At 39.6% G+C, this 20,627-nt stretch overlaps 1 pseudogene; it reads right to left on the minus strand.

The window, feature by feature from the left end:
- Positions 1-991: 991 nt before the first annotated feature.
- LOC112310290 (syndecan-2-like) lies at positions 992-17,711 on the minus strand (annotated as a pseudogene).
- Between the last annotated feature and the right edge of the window lie 2,916 nt (positions 17,712-20,627).

A 20,627-nucleotide genomic window follows, 5' to 3' on the forward strand; every position in this document is an offset into this window, starting at 1 on the left:
ATGTCCATCAAGGGTAAATGGATAAAGAATGTGACAAGGAGATCCTGGCATTTGCTACATGATGGATGGCTCTGGAGGATGTGCTAAGGAAAACAAGCCATCATCCAAAGACGACCACTGCATGTTTCCACGTACATACGTTATCTAAATGAGTAACACTCAACAGAAATAAAGCAGTAGTAGTCAGGGGCTGGGGGAAGGGAAACGGAGAGCCGTTCGGTGGGTATAGAGTTTCAGTCACACGAGGTGGAAAAGTTCTTTTGTACAACAACATGCATACAGGGAACAAGTGTGTATTGTAATTAAAAACTGTTAAGTGGGAAAGTTTATGTTACGTGCTTTTTATATCACAATAACAATTTTAACTGGCATATTTTTATAGTTCTTCTAGCTTTTAAATTTAAGTTAATTTAAATAATATCTGTTTCTTCTTATGCTGTCAGTTCTTCCTCTGCATGTTATAGGTGTTTCCAGTATCTAATCCTTTCTTAAGTAATAAATAATGCTTGGCGTGAGCATCTGAGTATGACCCCATCTGTCTTATAAATTCATAGGCTTTCTGTATAGCTTCTTCCTTCTCTGAAACCTATTTCCTCACCTACTCTTCATAAAAATATATATTTAAAATTACAGCGAAATGGGAAAAATAATTACGCAAAAGTGTAGATAGTAAGAAGTCTCTCTATGGGAGAATACAATACAATTGTTCTGTACTTTACTTCTTTCACTAAACAATAAATATGAAAGATGTATTTATTACCTCATATTTATATCGATCTCATTTTTAATGTCACATAATAATAGATTTAGTCAGTAAATCAAATTAATTTAATTAGTTCGGTATTGATGGATATGGTTGTTCTCATATTTTTATCTCCTCAAACTCTAAGAAAGCTATTTTTTTTAAAGTGGAAGCCCATGTGCAGCTCCAGTTCACAAAGCCGGTAATAGAAGCAGTGCATACACCTAACATAAATCCAAGGCAGATAAGTTAAAACCATTCAAACGTACCACTGGAGCTAAAACTTTCTATTCCATGTTTTTTACGTGGCATGACGCAGACTAAGTATGATGCTGAGGTGAGCACAGGGTCTGATGGGTGATGCCCGTGACATCTGTCTGGCACGGCTGACCCAGGAACACGAGAGCTGTGGATCCGTGCTTGTACCTGAGTGGGCCCCTGAAAGAGTGAATGATAAACATGAACCGTAAAATTAGTGATGCATGTACCAGTCAGATATGAACACGTGCACAGAAATGCCAGGGAAAGCTGCGTGGTAAGTTCGTGCGGGATGCATGAGCATGCTGGAGCTATTTAATGTGTTGAAATCTGGCACTTAGCACTCTGTACTCTGTATTGATTTTGATACTAATTTAAAAAACATCTAAAGAATGTAATTTAAAAACGAAACCTCAGTTCTTCTCAGCTTGGCAAGGATGTGGGAGATCAGCACTGACATGCGTTGTTTATAAGAACATACACTGGTAGACATTTTGGAGAGAAATTGGCAGTTTTAATAAAACACACATATATCTTTTGATCCCCCAACTACATGTTTTGGGACTTTCCCCAAATATATATACACATTTAAAATGGTTTTAATTATAGCACTGTATGTACTCACAAAAATGATAAACTCTGTAACTGCCCAAAACTATGAGATTATTTAAATAAATCACAGTGTGAAATGCTTTAGATTAGTATGTAGTTGATTAAAAGAATGAATATAGCTGCGTGAATCTATTAGAAGGCAAGGTTTCCAAGTTATTCCGTTTAGCCAGCAGAGCAAGGTAGAGACCAGTTGTGCATAAAACCCTCTTTTTGAGTGTGAGAGATGAGAAAGGTAAATACCTGTGCACACCCATTTGTATAAAAATTTCTCAACAAACTAGTGATACGGTTTACTTCAGGGAGACGGGTTGGGGGATCTGAGGTGGAAGACAAACTGACCCTTCAAATTCTTCTTGCACCATTTCATGTGTTTTCTTCATAATCATAAATACATATTTCAAAATTAAACTGAACTAAAATATTTAGGGAAACACTACAGCGTTTTTATAAAATGAAACTAGAAAACAGCTTTTCAGAGAAGTCCCCCTTCACCAGAAGACAGTGGTGAATATTCAGGCGATATTCAGATGGCAACGCCACTTCCATTTCTTCAGTTTGGGGGACTCAGAAGTCTCCAGGTTCCTGGTTTCAAATCGGAAAGTTTTGAAATAAAGATTTCTCCTGAGAAGATATTATCAAGGAAGATGAAGGTAAGAAGATTTCACTCCAGAAGAACCTAAGGTGGCTGAGAATTAGGTGATGAGACGTTGTCAGAGCAGTTGCCAAACCCTTGGCCTTGCTGGGCAGAGGAGGGAGTTTTGTAGGAGCCTTTGGGACCCGCTCCCCCTTTTCGTTGGGTGGTAAATCATTACCATGTGGTTCACAGTCTCTCCCAGCCTTGTAGCACCAAGGTACACATTCTGTATACTTTTGTAGTTGAGGCGTGAGGAAAATTCCCACTATTTTAATTATTCATTGTTATTATTCTTGTCTTAGCTTAAAAAGATTTTTAAAATTTTTGTTCATTATAAAAAACATGAATAATATAGACATCTCAAGAAAAATTAAAAAGAAAAATCTTCACTGTTCAAAGAGAGCTTTCACTATCTGGTAGATTTCCCTGGTTTTTCGCTTGTTCACTCATTTAATTTGAGCTTTTATGTGCATGTGAACATACTGTCTATACAATTTCATTTCCTGTTCAGACAGGCCTAGGAAGCGCTCCTCAGGACCCTGCACTGTAATAAAGATGTGAGGGGACCTGGATTATTATTATCATGAAACAGCTACAACCACCCAAAACAGTCATAAAATTCCTTAAGAAAATGTGGTAACAGGTCATTGACGGTAGATTTGGAGAGTGGGGATAAGGGATATGGACATAACAATTAAATTCAGGGACAAAGAGGGTGCTCGATTTGCACTATGCGACAGCTTTCAACTTGCAGGAAGGGGGAGGGAGAATCTGTTCTGGTTGTGTGTGTTCTTCCTGATCTGGCGGAGTCACCCCAGTGGGGCAAAGAGCATCTATCTGCTAAACCAGCCCTGGCAGAATCCGACCAGGGGTGCTTCAACTTCAGGTAATAGGGAACCCAGCCAACAGTGGATTAAACAAATAGGCCTTTATTTTTAAATTTTTATTAAAGATTTTATTTATTTTTAGAGAGAGGGGAAGGAAGAGGGAAAGAAAAAGAAAGAAACATCAATGTGTGGTTGCCTCTCACATACCCTCCACTGGGGACCTGGTGGGCAACCCAGGCATGTGCCCTGACTGGGAATCAAACTGGTGACCCTTTGGTTCCCAGGGCCATACTCACTCTACTGAGCTACACCAGCCAAGGCCAAGTAGGACTTTAATTTTCTCACATGATAAAGCCTCTGGAGGCTGCTCCTAGCTTTAATTCAATGCATGGATGATATTAGGGCTGCGCTATGTGATCCTTCATGCCTGCATTTCTTTAATCCTCATCCAAGAATATGTTTATTGACTTTATAGACACAGAAGGAGAGAGAGAGAGAGAGAGACATCATCAAGGGGCTGCCTTCCGTATGTGCTTGACCAAGGATGGAACCTGCAACCTAAGTATGTGTCCTGACCAGGGATCCAACCCCCAACCTTTTGGTATATAGGATGATGGTCCAAGCAACTGAGCCACTAGGTCAGGGCCCTTCATGGCTGCACTGCATGGTACCTAGACAGCTGCTGCTCTGCAGACACCATGACTGCTTCTGAGGCAAGAAGATGGGAAAGAGTACACCAGCCAAAAGTGCTTCCTTTTATTAGGATGTCAAAAGCTATCTCCGAATCTCCATGTCTTCTTATTTCTCACTGGCCAAAACTGAGTCAAATAGCCACCCAAACTGTCAGAGAGGCCGAGAAGACAGGTTTGTTAGTTGACCATAGTGCTATATCACGTGGAATTTGGATTCTGTTCGTAGGAGACAAGCATCATACATGTAGACAGGTCACTTTGTTTGACAAATGTTATCCGCTTCAAGTTTCTTATTTGCAAGTTGTGTGTAGAATATGTCTTCCCTTTGCTTGCTGCCTCCAAGGGTGGGTTCTGTGGAAGACTGATGAGAACGGGAGCCCAGATTTGCTGAGGACCACAACAGCACTGAGCAAGGAGAGGGGCCTGTAGAGGAATGTGAGCTTTCCTGGCAGCCAAGGGTTATCCCTGTGACTGAATCTCAAAAGAGACCGTCACTGCCTAGGGGAATGCCCACCTCATATCCACCTTGAACCTATGAGGGGCTCTTGTGAAAAAGCCCACTCGTAGGCTTGATCATTCAAGTCCCCCTTGTCTCATCATGTGTAGTCATATGAGTAGGAAATGGACATTTTCCTCTCCCTGCATTTTAACCCAACACCAGAGCTAAGGTCTGGGGAAAAGAGAGGGCATGAGAGAAAGCTGAGTATACTCTTCACCTTTAGATTACAGAAGTCAGAGAAGAGACTCTGACTGGGTGGGGAAGTAAGCTCTGGATTACATGGGATTACATGAAGTGGACTGAATCTTACAAACTCAGATGAAACTGTATTGACTAATGTGTGTGCCTGAAAAACTAGGGAGTCAGACTGAGCGATTGTAAGGGAACTGCTACTCAGCAGGAGAGGAGGAATTGACAAATCACAGTGATAGAAGCAGTAATGGGTTGAATTGTGTCTCCCCCAAAAGATATGTTCAAGTCCTAACCCCCAGGACCTGTGAATGTGACCTCTGGAAATAAGGTCTTTGCAGATATAATCATGTAAAAATCAAATCATATTGAATTAAGGTGGGCTCCAATCCAATATGATTAGGGTCCTAATAAGAAAAAGGAAAGTTGGACCCAGAGTTATTGTGCATAGAGAGAATGCCTTGCGAGTACAGTGGCAAGGGGTTGGAATAATTCAGCTGGGAACAAAGGGAAGCCAAGGATTGAGAACTACCTTCACAAGCCAGTAAGAGGCAAAGAAGTTTTCTCTCCAGAGGGAGCACAGGCCAGTCTATACTTTGATGTTGTATGTCTAGAACAGTGAGAGAACAAATTTCTGTTGTTTTAAGCCGCCCACTTTGTGATGGCAGCCCTAGGAAACTAATACAGCAGCCAAGAGAACCAGAGAACAATGGTTTTATATGTATACCCCTAATGACGTGAGACTGTTCATTAAACCAGGATCTAATAATATCATCTTTGATATGGATTGATATCTTCCTCACTATACTATTTTCAACGACAACTTAATGTCATCTTCTTTGCCTGGGCTAAATAGAAAACATTCTTTAATTGCCTTGATTTTTTTCCCTAAAGCAGAAACTTGTCAGGCTCTTCTTGCCTAGAGAACGCATAGGGGTTTTGCTTTGGTTGTTAAGCATTTTTTATTAGGTGCACGGAACTTATTAGAGAGAAGGCATTAATTGTTAATCTCTCTTAATGTTATCTGAGAGAAGATATAGCTCTGGCTCTTCTGAATCTGTTTCTGTTTCTTTTTCTGTATTTCCTTTTGCAAGGAGGACAAATTTATTTTCACAGGCTCAAAACCCTTGTGTCCTTTTCTCTTCTTGCAAAACTGCACATGAGGAAAAATTAAGGAGAAGCTCTAATCATTCTATCTGGCCATGGTGGTCTTATTCTGACTCTTGGCTACCATGGCAACAAGATTTGGTCCTTATCCATTCTCTTATCTGACCTAACTAGTAATATATATATATTTGCCTAGTTGGATGAGTAGGCAGAGGAAGGTGAGAAGCTAACATTTATGGAGGATTTAGGGTATTCACAGAGTACCTGTGCTATTTTATTTGAAGTTTCCTGGCTAAGCTCTTTCAGTATTTTGCAACTTGCCTTCTGCTTCTTACACAGCTTTAAAATTTTTCCTAAAGATTTAAAATTATTTTAACACAATAGAAGTTGGCAGTATAAACTTTACTATGATCTCTTCCTCATATCTTTTTTACTTCAGAGAATACTGAATCAAATTTTACAAATCATATTTTGAGATCTCCAATAAATGTTAATTTTTTAAATGAAAAAATGGGTTCTTATATAATCTTAAACCAAATGTTTGGTTGAAGATTTTAAAAAAAGTTTTTGATGTTTGATTTGTTTAAAGGTAGAATACCCCTGGGATTATGGCACACTAATTATATTGGGGTATTTCTTCATGTTCTAAAGCTTGTGCCATGGAATATATATTTGTCATGTGAGCATGTTTGAGATATTTGTTACTGTAAACATGTTTTTAATTGGTAAGGGTAAATGCTACTTGTTAAATATCCTAATTCTTATAATATACAAGTTAATATTTAACACAAGAAACAAAATAAGAAATAAAGACCCCCTTAATGCTAAAGTTCACCATTCAAAAGTGCTTTAAAGTTTTCTGAACTTAATTTGAACCTTAGTATGTATTTAGGGGCCATTAAGGAATCTGGAAGGGGAGTGACAGAAACATCATTTGAAGTTTGCCCCTAAAATAACTTTACCCCTTTGAATGCATATTTCAGGGCAGCATTAGAGAGCAGTAAACCCAAGAGAGAATGAGGGGAGAGGATTTTTTCTGGAGCCCCCATGTCTGTGTGGTGTAATTTGAAGTGCACAGGTACTTTGGGAACTGGTGAGTGGGGGAGGCTAGGCACCCAGGTAACAACTACAGGAGAAGGAAAACGGAAACTTCTAACTCCCTGGATTTTCCCTTCTCTCCTTTCCCTCTCTTGGCTCCTGACTCTGCCACCCAAGTTGTGAACGTGGGAATGACTTTCACGATGCAGACACGCACTGCATAACCACATTTCAGCCCACGATAGACCGCATGTACGGCAGTGGTCCCATGATGAGAGTGGAGCTGAAAACTTTCTACTGCCCCGTGGCCCAATGCATTGCTCACGTGTTTGCGGTGATGCTGGCCTCAACAAACCACACTGCCAGTTGTATAAAAGCACATACCCTTTTGTGTGAAAAGTACATCACAGTGAACTGCAGAGTGGTATCAGAGAGTGAAAAAAAATTGAGTTTTATTTGAAAGGTCCTAATTCTCCTTACACCAAAATGCATGTAGGCTAAGTTAAAATACTGAATTTTGGTATAAATAAATATATATAGCATATACAATTATGCACAATCATAATATTTGATAATGATAATAAATGATTATGTTATTGGTTTATGGATTTACTATACTATATAGTTTATCACTATTTTAGAGTGTACCCTTTCTAATTAAAATGAAAGTTTGCCATATAACAGTGTGCTGTGTGACCCCAGAAGCAGCCCCACACATCCAGTATTTAACGCATCTCTTGATGGCATCATTTTCTCTTGTGCTTAATTTAATCTCGTGTTGTTTTGTACAGTAACATGATGCACAGGCTTGTAGTCTGGGAGCAACAGGCTGTACCATAGAGCCTAGGTGTGCAGTAGGCTTTGCCATCCAGGTTTGTGTAAGGGCACTCTATGATGTTCACACAACAGTCGCCTGACAACCTATTTCTCAGAGCGTATCCCTGTTGTTAATTGGAGCATGACTGTACTTCCTTCCCCTCTCTTCTACTGTTATTGATATCCAAGTCTGATATTACCTCTTTTGCATAGAAATTTGATCCTTCCTTTTGATTCCTTGAAATTGTTCACAAGGACAATTCCAATAGGCCCCTCCTTATTTCCAATCCAAATTTGATGCCAATGTTAGAGAAATCTTCCTAAACCACATATATGATCCTATTACCTGCTTCAAAGCGTTGCAGGGTTCTCAGTACCTTTAGGATAAATCTTAATTTCTAGGGCTGGGCCTTATCTTCTGACTCAGCTGTACCTTTCACTTTGGGCTTCTTAGAAACCTTCCCTTGAGCACACAGTCATGGTGTCTGGAGTGGTCGCTGGCGAACCTCTAGGGAGTTTATGTGACCAATGTCCCCTCTGCCTGAAATGCTTTTTTCCCATCCTGTCTTTCTTTTAAGACACCGTTTTTCTTTTTATTTTTTCCTTTGTGAAATATTTTTAAAAGTTCAGTGATCTCTTTAATAGACACACTAAGTGGGAGTTTCTCACATAAAACTTCTTAGTAGGTGCCTTCTGATAAGCAGCACTGGATGGTTTGCATTCTCCAAGGTCATAACTTCCTTCATTCTTCTTTCTCATGCACAGGATACAGCACCAGCAGGATAAGGAAAATTGCAAGGAGAAAGCTGATCACTTCATCAGAAATGACAGCTGCCAGGACTTCTGTTCTTTTAAAAAGATTGTCTGGGTGTTTCTCAGTATACACATTTGTATCCTCTTGAGCCAGGTCCATTTTTATTTCTCTCTTAAAAAAATATTCACCTGAGGATGTGTTTTATTGAATTTTTTAGAGAGAGAGGAAGAGAGAGAGAGAAACATCGATGTGAGAAAGAAACATCAGTTGGTTACCTCCCTTACGCACCCCAACCAGTGATCGAACCTGCTACTTGGGTATGTGCCCTGACTCGGGATCAAACCTGCAAACTTTTGGTGTATGAGATGATGCTCCAATCAACTGAGCCACCTGGCCAGGGCTGGGTCCATTTTTCTTTCTGAGTCAGAGAGGTAAACATTCTCTTTCATTAGTTTCTTTAGGTGACTTCATCTGAGCAGGTATTTTGTTCTGCATCTTCAGCATTGTGGCTTCCACTTTTGGAGCAGCACTAGTGAACGGTATCGTTAGAAGTGGTTGAGATATTGTCAGCTCAGGATTCTGCATGTCCTCATCAGCTCCTGGCCTGAGGCAGAAACAGAGTCATCACTATCAACAGGATACACCCCTGAAGTGTCTTGAATGGAGCTGTTGTCAAGGTATGTTACATTGATTGTGTGTGTGTGTGTGTGTGTGTGTGTGTGTGTGTGTGTGTGTGTGAGAGAGAGAGAGAGAGAGAGAGAGAGAGAGAGAGAGAGAGAGAGAGAGAGAGGGAGGGAGAGGGAGAGAAAGAGAAACACTGATCAGTTGCCTCCCACATGGGCCCCAACTGGGTACTGAACCTGCAGCCCAGGTATGTGCCTGACTGGGAATCAAACCTGCAACCTTTTGGTGTACAGGATGATCCTCCAACCAACTGAGCCACCTGGCCAGGGCGGGGTGCATGTCTTTATCAGACGCAAGCTTTATCTTCTGCTAGACTTCCCTGTAAGCTGGAAGAGACCAAGACACCCTCTTTTTTGAGTTCCTCTAAGTACTTCCTTCCCTGAAAACAGAGCCCTTCTTTCCTTGTCCCCTCTGTACCTATTTCTTTCATTTACTTACTCTGCAATTCTTCAATATCAAGTATTTTAAAAAAGATTTTATTGATTAATTTTTAGAGAGGGAGAAGGGAGGGAGAAAGAGAGGGAGAGAAATATCAGTGTGAGAGAGAAGCATCAATGGGTTGCCTCTTGTCTGTGCCCCGACCGGGGACCAAACGAGCAACCCAGGCATGTGCCCTGACCAGGAATCAAATTGGTGACCTATTATTTGTGGCACAATGCCCAATTTACCGAGCCACACCAGTCAGGTCTTGAGTATTTTTTTACATGCTTTTCCTCTCTGCTCCCCAGGAAAGAGTAAACCTCTGGAAACAGATGCTGTTTTATTTGTTTTTATATCCTCAGCACTTAGCACTTTGCCTGGCACACAGAGATGCTTAATATTTTACATAAAAATATGAGTGAATGAATGGATGCAATGCAATGAACTTTGGGTTGGCGTGGGCAGCTCTGGGTTGTCTCTGTAAGTGTTTTCTAAGTGCATTTGGAGTGTGTTTCCTTCCATACCAACTTTGCTCCTATCCTAACACTACCTGTCCCTCCCGATTGTTTTCTAGTTGCTTTACCTATAGCTTCCGTCTTTAGCAGAATTTGGCTTTATCCCGGAGCAAGTATTATCCACCACCGTATACTCTCTACTTTCTTGTATCATATTTCTCTTCTTTTGTGGGGATGACCAAGGGTTTACTGTGACTGCAGTGCAATTGGCAGCTGTGAGAATCAAAACTCATTAATAAAAAAAACAGTAATGCTTCAAAGTACATTACATTACTCCTTCAAAGTCTTTTGTGAACATTATCTTATTAATCATCACAATAGCTCAGGGGAAGATAAACATTGTTGGTTATCTTACCTCGATTGTATTTTGAAAGAACTTTTTTCCTTGTTATTGTTTGATTATGCTATGAAATCTGGATAGCAATTTTCATATTGGCTATTTGGATATAATTTGATATGCTGATGTAAAAATTTCCTGGGATTGGTAAGGTGTTTTTTATTTTTATTTTAGATGTCTCACCCAGACTCTTGTAGAATTCTTTCCAGAGAGCTGAGCAAAGAATAACAAGCAAAAGATCCAGATACTTCTGCTCAAGGATTGAAAATTTCTGAATAGCTTCAGGCTCATTAAACCATATATTTGTGATCTAGAAGTCAAGAGATATACATAGTAGGTGCTCAAGTAACTGCTGAATGACTGAATGATGTACTGATTTATTAAATGGGAGTTTAACTGAGGGGATTTGTAGGAAATTAGTATCCTAGTCAGGAATTCCATTAGAAACTGGTGTCAAATAGCTAAACAACAAATCTTTTAGGAAAGGAATTCTACTTAGAAAACTGGCTTAAAAAATTTACTCAATTCTGTCCCCACCTCACCTTTAGTAGTCAATCTTCACTTCTCACATATTTCTTAGTGTCTTCGTTCACAAGTTTAGCTTCCCTTCTGCAGCAGGGACTGTATCCTCCTACGGGCTTGAAATATAATGGCGGCTCAATAAATGACTGTCGATTGAAAAAAACTAACCAGAGAAATCTTTCCTATACAAAAAATTGAAAGGTGGATAGGTTCAATTTAAAAAATTATAGAAAGGAATCATCTAATAAGCGGGCACTGTATTCAAATTGGGCTTCAGACCCTGGCCAGGTAGCTCAGTTGGTTAGAGCACTGTCCCGATAAACCAAGGTTGTGGTTCGATTCCCGGTCAGGGCACAGACAAGAATCAACCAACGAATGCATAAGTAAGTGGGACAATAAATCTATGTTTCTCTCTCTCTCTCAAATCAATTTAAAAAGTAACAAAAGATCCCTCTGCAAATTGGGCATCGGGTATTCTCAGAGCGCCTCGTGTGAAGAATTTGAACTCTTCCAATAACTCAGCACCGAACTGCACAGGCCCCGGAAGATTGTCTTCCTTCTAGACAGGAGCTGTGTCACGGGTGATATTGGCACTCTCTGCGTTCTAAGGTGGACTCTCGTTTTGCGGAGGTGTCCAGGGTGCAACTACACCTCTGTTATCTCTGGTGCTGGGAAAGTGCGTTGGGTAAGCCTTCAGGAGGTTTACCTCCAATTTTTTTTCAGTCCAGGCAAACATTTCTGACTTCATAGATTCTGTCCATTCTTTGTGCGCCCTGTAAGCGTAGACTAAAAAGACTAGGCTAAAGTCGGGCTGTGGTGGTAATCAAGCATCTGCCTTTTCTCAACCCAATGGGGTGTGGGGCTGAGTGGAAGGGTGGAACATCTCTTTTGTCTTGTAGTTCCCCTCCTGTTTGAGCATGCGCACACCTTTCTCAGGCGCCCTTCCTACCCACTCTGCCTCCTGTGACTCCATGGAGAGCTGGTGCCCAGGACAAAAATGGAGGCTTTCTAAAAACTTCCTCAATTTGAGCATACTCTTAAAATCTTTCTCTGAACCGCAGGGAATTGTGACCCATTATTGAGATATGTGCAAACAGAACATGCAGGCTTCTATCTGCTGCCACTTTTTAAGATTCAGAGATAAAATATCTTTATATTTTTCTAAAATCTTGTTCATTCTTGCTTTGTCTCTTTTAGTAAGAAAGTTGGTGATGACATGTCATAGAAGAACACTAGCGAGGAGAATTAAAAGTGGTTCTAGATTCCAATTAGTAATGGGCACCTTCTACCACTCTGCTGTAGAGGGGAGAGTCTTAGCCAATGGCTTCCCAGGAGAATGACAATGCTTTTAAAACAAAACCCAAGTTCTAACAAATCTAGTTTCTTCAGCTTCAGCTCTTCAACTTTGCACTTACTAGTGCTCGTACCAGCATCCGTTTCATTCTTTTGAACAAAATAACATTGTTTTGATGAAATGCCGGTGCCTCTGTGGTCCATGCTTGCACAGCAGTTTTAGATGAGGCATTTGTAGCAATCGTGACTGTTGTTTCCATCCCGAACGGTCTGCAGAAGAGGAGCATCCCCAATGCTGCAACTTCTCTCAGGGAGCTTTCTATAGATTTGGGGAGTTTCAGAATCCTCTGCACACCTCAGCATTCAACATACTTTGTTGGAAAGAGTGGACCCCTGGAAGGTAAACATTGAAGGCAGGTCATATTTTCGGTGGAGGAGTCCAAGAAGTTGACAATAAGCAGGTAGGGCAACGGTCCTCAGCTCCTTTTCAGTCACGTTCGCCCCCCTTTTATCTTCTCTCTGTCTTGAGGTGGGTCATCTGGTAGTAAGTAAATCAAGTATTTTCTAGAAGTCTTGAGGCACTTCCCTGGAAACCAAGCAGTTACAGTTTGAAAGAACCACAGTACAGCTCCAGCTTGCTAACAAAATCTGCAGTGAGGAGACTGAGCAAAATTTCCGAAACTGTTCACTTTCCTTCTAAAAGTGAGAAGCACTTCCTAATCTAGAGGACTAATTGGACCTCTGATTCTTGGAAGATTGATTTTAGAGTTGGCAAGTTAGGAGTTGAAATATTCATGACCTTTTTCTGAGAAGGAACACTTGTACCTGGATTGTGATTCTGTTCCCTGCCTTTGAGATAAACTTAATTTGATTTATAGGGTCAATCCTTAACCTTCTGAGTCTTCAAATGAGTTGCCCAATGGAGGCAGGGTGTGGGTGTGCTCACTTTTCTCAAACATCAACTGCGAGACCCAGTTGGAAGTCTAGCAAACTTGACACTTCTGCTTGGTTCCCTCATTCCCTCCTGGAATGCTGCCCTCTCCCCTACCTGAGGCGTTAATTATAACTCTAGCTCTGATATCAATAGAGCAGTTACTTAACCTCTTAGTGTTCAATTTTCTCCTCTGAAAACAAGCAGATATTACAGTGAAATGATCAATAAGGCTCCTTTGGTTGGTAACAATTGATGATGACGTGGGGTCTGCAGCGCCCTAGGCTACTCCTCAGGCCACCATTCTCTTAGACCCCTGCGTCCCTGACCCCGATGCTATGCAACACAGTGGCCTCGTGTGGGGTGGTTCAAAGGTATGACCAAATTTCACCTCAGCTGTAAGAATCCTTCTTTCCCAGCTGCTTTGAAATGTTGCCACTGGAGACCCAAGTTTAAATATTATTCTCTCCTGTATGATTCTTGGACAGATAACACATTAAATCATTAACAAGTTATGGGAATTGTTTTTATTTCCTCCATGACAGGAAGACCCTAGAGAAGAATGAAAACTCAGGGCAGATGGTGTAGGGGGAGAGAAAAGGTTTTCTTCCTTCTAGAAGTTCTGCGGCTGGGTCTGAGGATTACACTAACATAAGACTGATTAACAGGAGGGAAACATACACATTTTAAATAATATTGTTACGTGCACACGGGAGTCTTCAAAAGGAAAATGAAGACCCAAAGCAGCCATGAGGTCCCAAAGCTTACATAACTTTTTAAACACAGAATGATAAATTGTGGGGATGTGACAAGACAAAGGGGCTTGGGCTAGAGGCAGTAAATTGTGGGACAGTGACAAAGAATCGTATAGGGGAAATTGATGGGAGATCAGGTTTATTTTAGTAAGTTTGTTTGTACAAGCCCATTTTTGCTTCGACTCCCAGTCTCCAGTGATAAGAACATTCTTCCTGGCAAAATAAGGGCACCTTTCTCTTGGGAAATCTACTCACCTACTTTTAGGTAGAAAGGGGGAGGTCAGAGCGCCCTTCATCTGCTATTTGTTTCTCAAGTGCCTTCAGCTCAAAATAATCAAGATACCAAAGCAGAATATTTTGGGGTTCCTTGTCTGAACCCTTTTACTGGAGAGGTGGTAGTAGTGAAGAAAGGGAGGTTAAATAAAGGCTTTTGAACCAAAAAAAAAACTGAAATCAAGTCTTGGATCCATTAATGAGTTGTATGGGTTACTATGTTTGCCATGCATAATGCATGTATAATACATGTATTATGTTTTATAATACCATTACATGCATGTATAATTTTTGTGCACATTATACATGAGATTATTATACTCATGGCATGTAATCATTATACCCATGTATAATGTGCATCCTTATTTTTCTGTCAAAAATTTGGGCAAAAAAGTGTGCAGTATAGACAGTAAAATACAGGTAATTATTTAGGCGTTTAGTCTTCAGTTTTCTGTGTCTATAAGGTTGTATCGATAGTATCTGCCCCTGGAGGACTGCTGTGAAGACTGAACCCTACGCTGTGTAAAGCACCTGGTGCACAGCAGGAACTCACTAAAGGGACCTGTACCTTCACAATTTTACCCACAGCTGCTAGATCTGCAATTGAATGTTCCAATCATCTAGTTGAAAACAAAACTCAAATAGAAATCTTGGTATTCAAGGGCCAAACAGACACACCTTCCCGCTGGAGGAACAGCTTTTTAATTTCATAATCATCTGTGCCTGTGGCAGAATTAGGCTGGTCTGCCAAGAAGTCCTTCTCTGATCTTCCTCATGCGTTCTCCAATACCTCTGAGATGTTTGGCACATGTTTTGAAATGTGAAAATGGGGATGGTACTCTCTAAACAGTAAAATCATTATGTTAAAAGCTCATTTTATTTTTTTTCCATTTGAATACGAACTACAGTGCTGAGGATAGTCTTTGTTTTTGTTAGGGATTGGGTTCTCTCTCTCTCTCTCTCTTTTATCTGTCTTCCATTAGGGAAGTATTTTTTGATTGCTTACACCATTTATTTTGTGTAAATAAGAGTCTATTGTTCTATCAAGGGGGAAAAAAAGCCACTTCAATAACCATGTAGAACAAGGAGAAGAAAGGAAAGTATTTTGGAGAAAAATAATTCCTTTCCCATATTTCTCTTAAGTTGTGTATCTTGGAACTAGTTTTCCATTATAAGGAACTTGCCTTTTGTTTATGAAAAAAATCTCTAAGAAGACAAAACCCATAGGATTTGTCCATTTTCCTAACTAATTTTCAGGCACGATGAAAAACGTGCCATTAAGAGTCTCTGTTCTTTGTTCAGTCCAATGTGAAAATATTTCCTTAGAGGTTACAAAAGATTTCAAAAACACGGTAAAGGACGCTTCTTGAAAAGTTGACTCCCCTTAGGAACTTGGAAATCAGATTTTTAAAATGTTCTCTGAGCTGCCTCTGAAATTCAATCTTGACTATCATCATACTGTCCTCCTAGCAAAGGCTGGGTAGCTTCATCTAGTTTCCAAGCAGTGTGATCATAGAGGTTAGAGCTGGCCAGACAGTGTGCCCAGTTTGAAGGGTTTATTCACAACTTTTGTCCCAGCTCAGCACATAGATTGCAAAGGCTGATCCTTCTTATGGAGCATATTTCCTTTCCTCTAACTGGAAATGTTAGCATTGAGGCATACTTATTAACATTTTTTCTTTGTATGTCTCAGGTGTATTAGTGTTTGCCCTCAGCAAATAGATTTTAAATTCCTTGAAGCTGGGGGCCCCTGTGTCATATTCTTTGGGATTCCCTAGGTGCTTAATTCAGCGCGGGTCTCTTTGCAGCTGCTCTGTAAATACTGTACTTGTCTGTTTATTGGTAGATTATCTATTAGCTCCATCTGTAATCCAGCAGAAAATTAGAAAGAGGTTCGAAGCTCTTGATGCTCAATTTGGCTAACCAGAAAGGACTTCTAGAGCAAAATACTCACTTATTTCTCTGCCCCAGCTTGACTACACACTCCCTCCCTTTTGATTAGGTATGAGCTATAAAAAGCAAACCAAGATGGCAGCTCTTAGTTCAGCTTAATGTTTTAAGTGATGGAAAGGTCGAGCAGGTTCTCAGATCTTTTTGTGTTGGATCTGCCGGTTATAGTTTATTACACCCTCATTAAACTGTAAGGCAGATAAACATAGCTTTCAGATGATTTGCAGAAATACTTCCCTCTCTTAGAAGAGATAAGAATTGGCTGCATTTCTATTTTGCTGTGTTTTGTTGAACTCTTCTTTAAGGAAGGAGGCCATCATGCCGACTTAGCAAGGTTAGTTTGTGGGACAGCATTGGCATGCATCTGATTAACCTGCCATTTTACCCAAGACGAAGGCTCAGGGGGGCAAGTGGTCCAGAAGGCCAGCCGCCAGAGGCACAATCAGGACTGAGTGCTCTGTCTAGTTCCCCTTCCACCTTGCTTCATCATTTCTTTTGATAAATGGACTGCCCCAGGTTTGGAGATAAGCTTAAATGATTTCTTCTTTGATTGACCTTGCTTACTTATAAAATAGAGTCATAGTACTGAAAATATTTCCAAATTCCACTTGTAACTCTTATGGCATTTAATGTTGAGCATTAGATCAAAATGTGAGGCACTTTTAGCTATTGATGTTTGGTAGAAATTTGCCATATAAAATAGGGTTTTTTTTTTCTGGTTTGATTGATGTTGATTGTTATTTAGTCATTGTACTTTTTTTTTACTTAGTTTTTTTTTTTAATTTATGGTAAAATGCACATGAAATTTACCATCCAAACCATTTTATATGTGCCATTCAGGAGTTTTAGGTGCATTCAGTGCTACGCCACCACCACCACCATCCATCTCCAGAACGCTTCATCTTGCAAAACTGAAACTGTACCCATTAAATATTAACTCCCCATTCTGCCCACCTCCCGGTTCCTGGAGACCACCACTCTCCTTTCTGTCTTCATAAATTTGACTAACCCGGGCACCCCATACAAGGGAGTCATGCAAATCATGTCTGTTATTCTGGGACTGGCTTATTTCACCCAGCATAATGTCCGTTCACCCATAGGTGGGCACGGGCGGCTCCCGCCTTCCAGCCATCGTGAGTAATGCTGCCGTGACCAGGGTGCACGAGAATCTGTGCGAGTTCCTGCTTTCGATTCTTCTGGGTGCACACCCAGAGGTGGGATTGCTGGGTCATATGGTAATTCTATTTTTAAATCTCTGAGGAATGACCATAATGTTTTCCACAGTGGCTGAATCATTTTACATTTTCACTAACAGAGCGTAAGGGTTCCAGTTTCTCCACATTTGCTATTTTCTTTTTCTTTTCCCCTTTGATAGCCACAAGATAGCATATTTTTGAGGTTAAACAAAAACAAACAAACAACAAAAAAGGGCAATCATGGAGAAAGACCAAAGAGCCTTGCTTTGGCTACCCTTGCTTTGTCCGGCCACATCATGCTAATAAATTTAAATCTGATTAACAATGAATGTGATTTTTGGGAGATATGTAAAAATGGCTTTGATGGAACCAAATAACACAGGCTTGTTATTGTTCTGTCATCACAGTTGGAAAGGTGTGGCAGGAGAAAGCGAACAGAGACTCTCAGATGAAACACAATATTGATACTTGGCATGCTCAGCTATGTCCCACCCAAAGACATGAAATCCCTTTACCCGCACTCATTATGCTTCTCCACCGGGGCCAGCCCTTGGCACAGCCGGGAAGTCGCCAGAGGTTGACTTTGGCTCCTCTGGCCTTCCCTCGCTGTACCCCGTTTCCTTTTTGATACTGCTCTCACCGTTTTTGGTGGTGGTTTAACAACCATCTGCAGTGAAAGAAACAAATTCCTAGGCGCCAAGCTGAGCTACTGAATCGGAGTATCTGTGAGTGGAGCCCAGGAATCTGCATCTCCCACTCCCATCTCCATGATCTTCTGCACACTGAGCTTTAAAAGCCACTGAGCTAATCACCACTGCAGCCTCCCAGATGTTTATGCTGTTCTTCTGCCTGACAGACCCGCTTTCTGAAGTGTAGATGACAGATGTGGTTGAGTGGGAGCGCTCACCAGTGATATCCAATGATATGGGAGAAGCGTCTCTTTGTTTAAAGAGTTCTTCCTCTGTGTCTTCATGGAATGTTGGACTTTGGAGTTGACTGAGGGGGGTATTTTAAAAATTTTAAAATCTTTTAAAGATTCAATCTCTTAAATATTAATTTAATTGTTAATATTTAATTTTTATTTCACACAGAGAATTTTATGACTAATGACTTTTGTTGCTTGGTCAGTTGAACAGGCTTGGTATTTGAAATTAGACTCTTGGGTTAAGATCCCGACACCATCACTTACCAACTTGGTGATCTCACCGATTTACTTAACCGTTCTTAGCTTTCCTTTTCCTCATGTATATAATGGAGATAATAATACAGAAACTGAAGTACTATTTTGAGAAGTAAATGAGATAATCACTCCACTGAAACCATTTCTTTTAAAGATACCACTAATGTGCATTTTGCCAAGGTAGTGTTCTACTGCCCTTTTACTCAACTTCTCTCCAGCACTCAACACAGTTGACCAATTCCACCCTGTTGCTAGTGCATGTTCGTGATATAGTATTTTCTGTAAGTCAGCCCTTGGTCCCTGCTCGGATGTCTGACCCAGGTTTTAAGAACCAAAAGCGCTGAGCCACCTGTACAACCACCAGTCCACAGGTGACACTAGCACCAAGAAATAACAGGGAGCCAACACAGATGACTATGATATTCACTTGGATTTTATTGATGCAGAGTCACTCAGCTTTTATTAATGCAGATTTCATGCAAATCTATAGTAACCTAATAACAATATTCATCACTCAGAAACAATCAGTAATAACATCACACGAGCGGTATGGGAGATAATGAACCCGAAGACAGTCAGTTTAGGTAACTCTTTTAAAATTTTTGTTATGGCCCTGGCTGGTGTAGCTCAGTTGGTTGGAGCATCGTTCTGTAACCGAAAGGTTCAGTCCTGGTCCATCCACGTCCAGGTGCAACTGATTGAGGCTTCTCTCTCACATCAGTGTTTCTGTCTCTCCCTTTTTTCTCTCTAAAAAGTAATGAGGGAATATCCTTGGATGAAGATAAAGATAAATAAATAACTAAATAAATGAATAAATAATAAAAATAAAGTTTTTGTTATGAACATGTGAACATCTAATTTATTATGCAAGCCAAGACAGTTTTGAGAGTGAAAAGGGGAGGGGTATGCTAAGACTAAATAAAATTATGTAATTAAAAAATTACATTATTGAAACAATTTATGTATTGCAAAATTCATTCTTTTAGATATACAATGTGATGAGTAAAACTATATATGTTTGAAATAATTATTAACAAATTGGTGGCTCTTTAAAAGTCTTTTCAAAAATGAAATTCTCTCTAAAAAATAATAACATTATTTATGTGGGTAGTAAAAAAAATTAGTCCTCACTATATTGATTTAGTGAACAATTAAAACAACATAAGTAAAATAACTATTCTTGACATATGATCACAAATTTGGAGAGTCCTTTGTTGTATCAATCTCCATTAGTTTTCAAAAGAATGTACTTTTTCCAATGTGGTCTTATTATCTGGACTTTTCCATAAAATTGTCTGCAATATTTTTCAGTGTTGCATTTTATGAACTAAAATTTGAAATTATGACAATTTCTTTACTCTTCTTTGTAAAACACAATATTTTAAATGACAAATGTACTCTCTGTCTCCAGTAGGGATATGTGATTAGTTTAGAGCAAATTCTGTTAATTGAGGTCATCCTTATCTCTGTTTCTCTTTTTTAAAGAGGTATAATGAACTGTTTAAATATTTGAGCTCAACTTTTTTATTTATTCTGTTTTCCCCTTTATTTAAATCATCTGTTACAAAAATATTTTTGAAGACAAAAACTCTCTGGTGTACTCATCTTCATTTATAATTTTTGGATTATTGCACAAATTTTAATGTTATAAAATCATGGGCCTCCTCAGTTTCTTTTTACCTCTGTATAAAACATGAATTTTTTCCCAATAACTAAAGGAGCTCTATCAAAAGATGCCCCTTACAAATTAAGATATTCAAAAACATAATTATAGAATTTCACAATCAGATCTCACATAAAGAGTGAACTCTCATCATTTAATATGTTCAGTTTCTTTTTGCTTTTGTAGGGATCAGTTTCAGTGCCTTCATACTTGGGAGCTTTATTTCCAATCATTTCAATTTATAGAAAGCCTCAAAATTTGAAAGTTTGTGGTGCTCAATGTATTGACTGATCTGATTAAAGTTGTCCAGCTGATTCTAAACAAAATACAATGAAAATTTTAAGAACTGTGTTTATAGAAAGCACACTACCATTCTGGGATAATTTAGTTGATTTACAAATTAATATTTTAAAAAGACACTTCTAAACTCCAATTGGTGTCAGGCAGCAAAGACAGAAAGAATTTACTTCTATGCTGAAATAATTTTTATTTTCAATTATTTAGTAGTTTAGTTACTTTGTATAAATATCAAAATACTTCTATTATGACCAGTACATTATCACAACCTTTTATATGCAGTTACGAACTATGGGAGCACAATAGCAGTTCCTAGAACATGTCTGCACCAAAGCTTCATTTAGTAGGAATTCTGCATTTAACAATGACACTGTGCTCTCCCACGCTTGTTTCTGTATTGTCACCCTGTGAAAAACATTTTATCTTCAGTGTTGAATTTTAAG

The sequence above is a fragment of the Desmodus rotundus genome, chromosome 13, assembly GCF_022682495.2.
Source record: "Desmodus rotundus isolate HL8 chromosome 13, HLdesRot8A.1, whole genome shotgun sequence".
In the NCBI taxonomy this organism is placed as follows: Eukaryota; Metazoa; Chordata; class Mammalia; order Chiroptera; family Phyllostomidae; genus Desmodus; species Desmodus rotundus.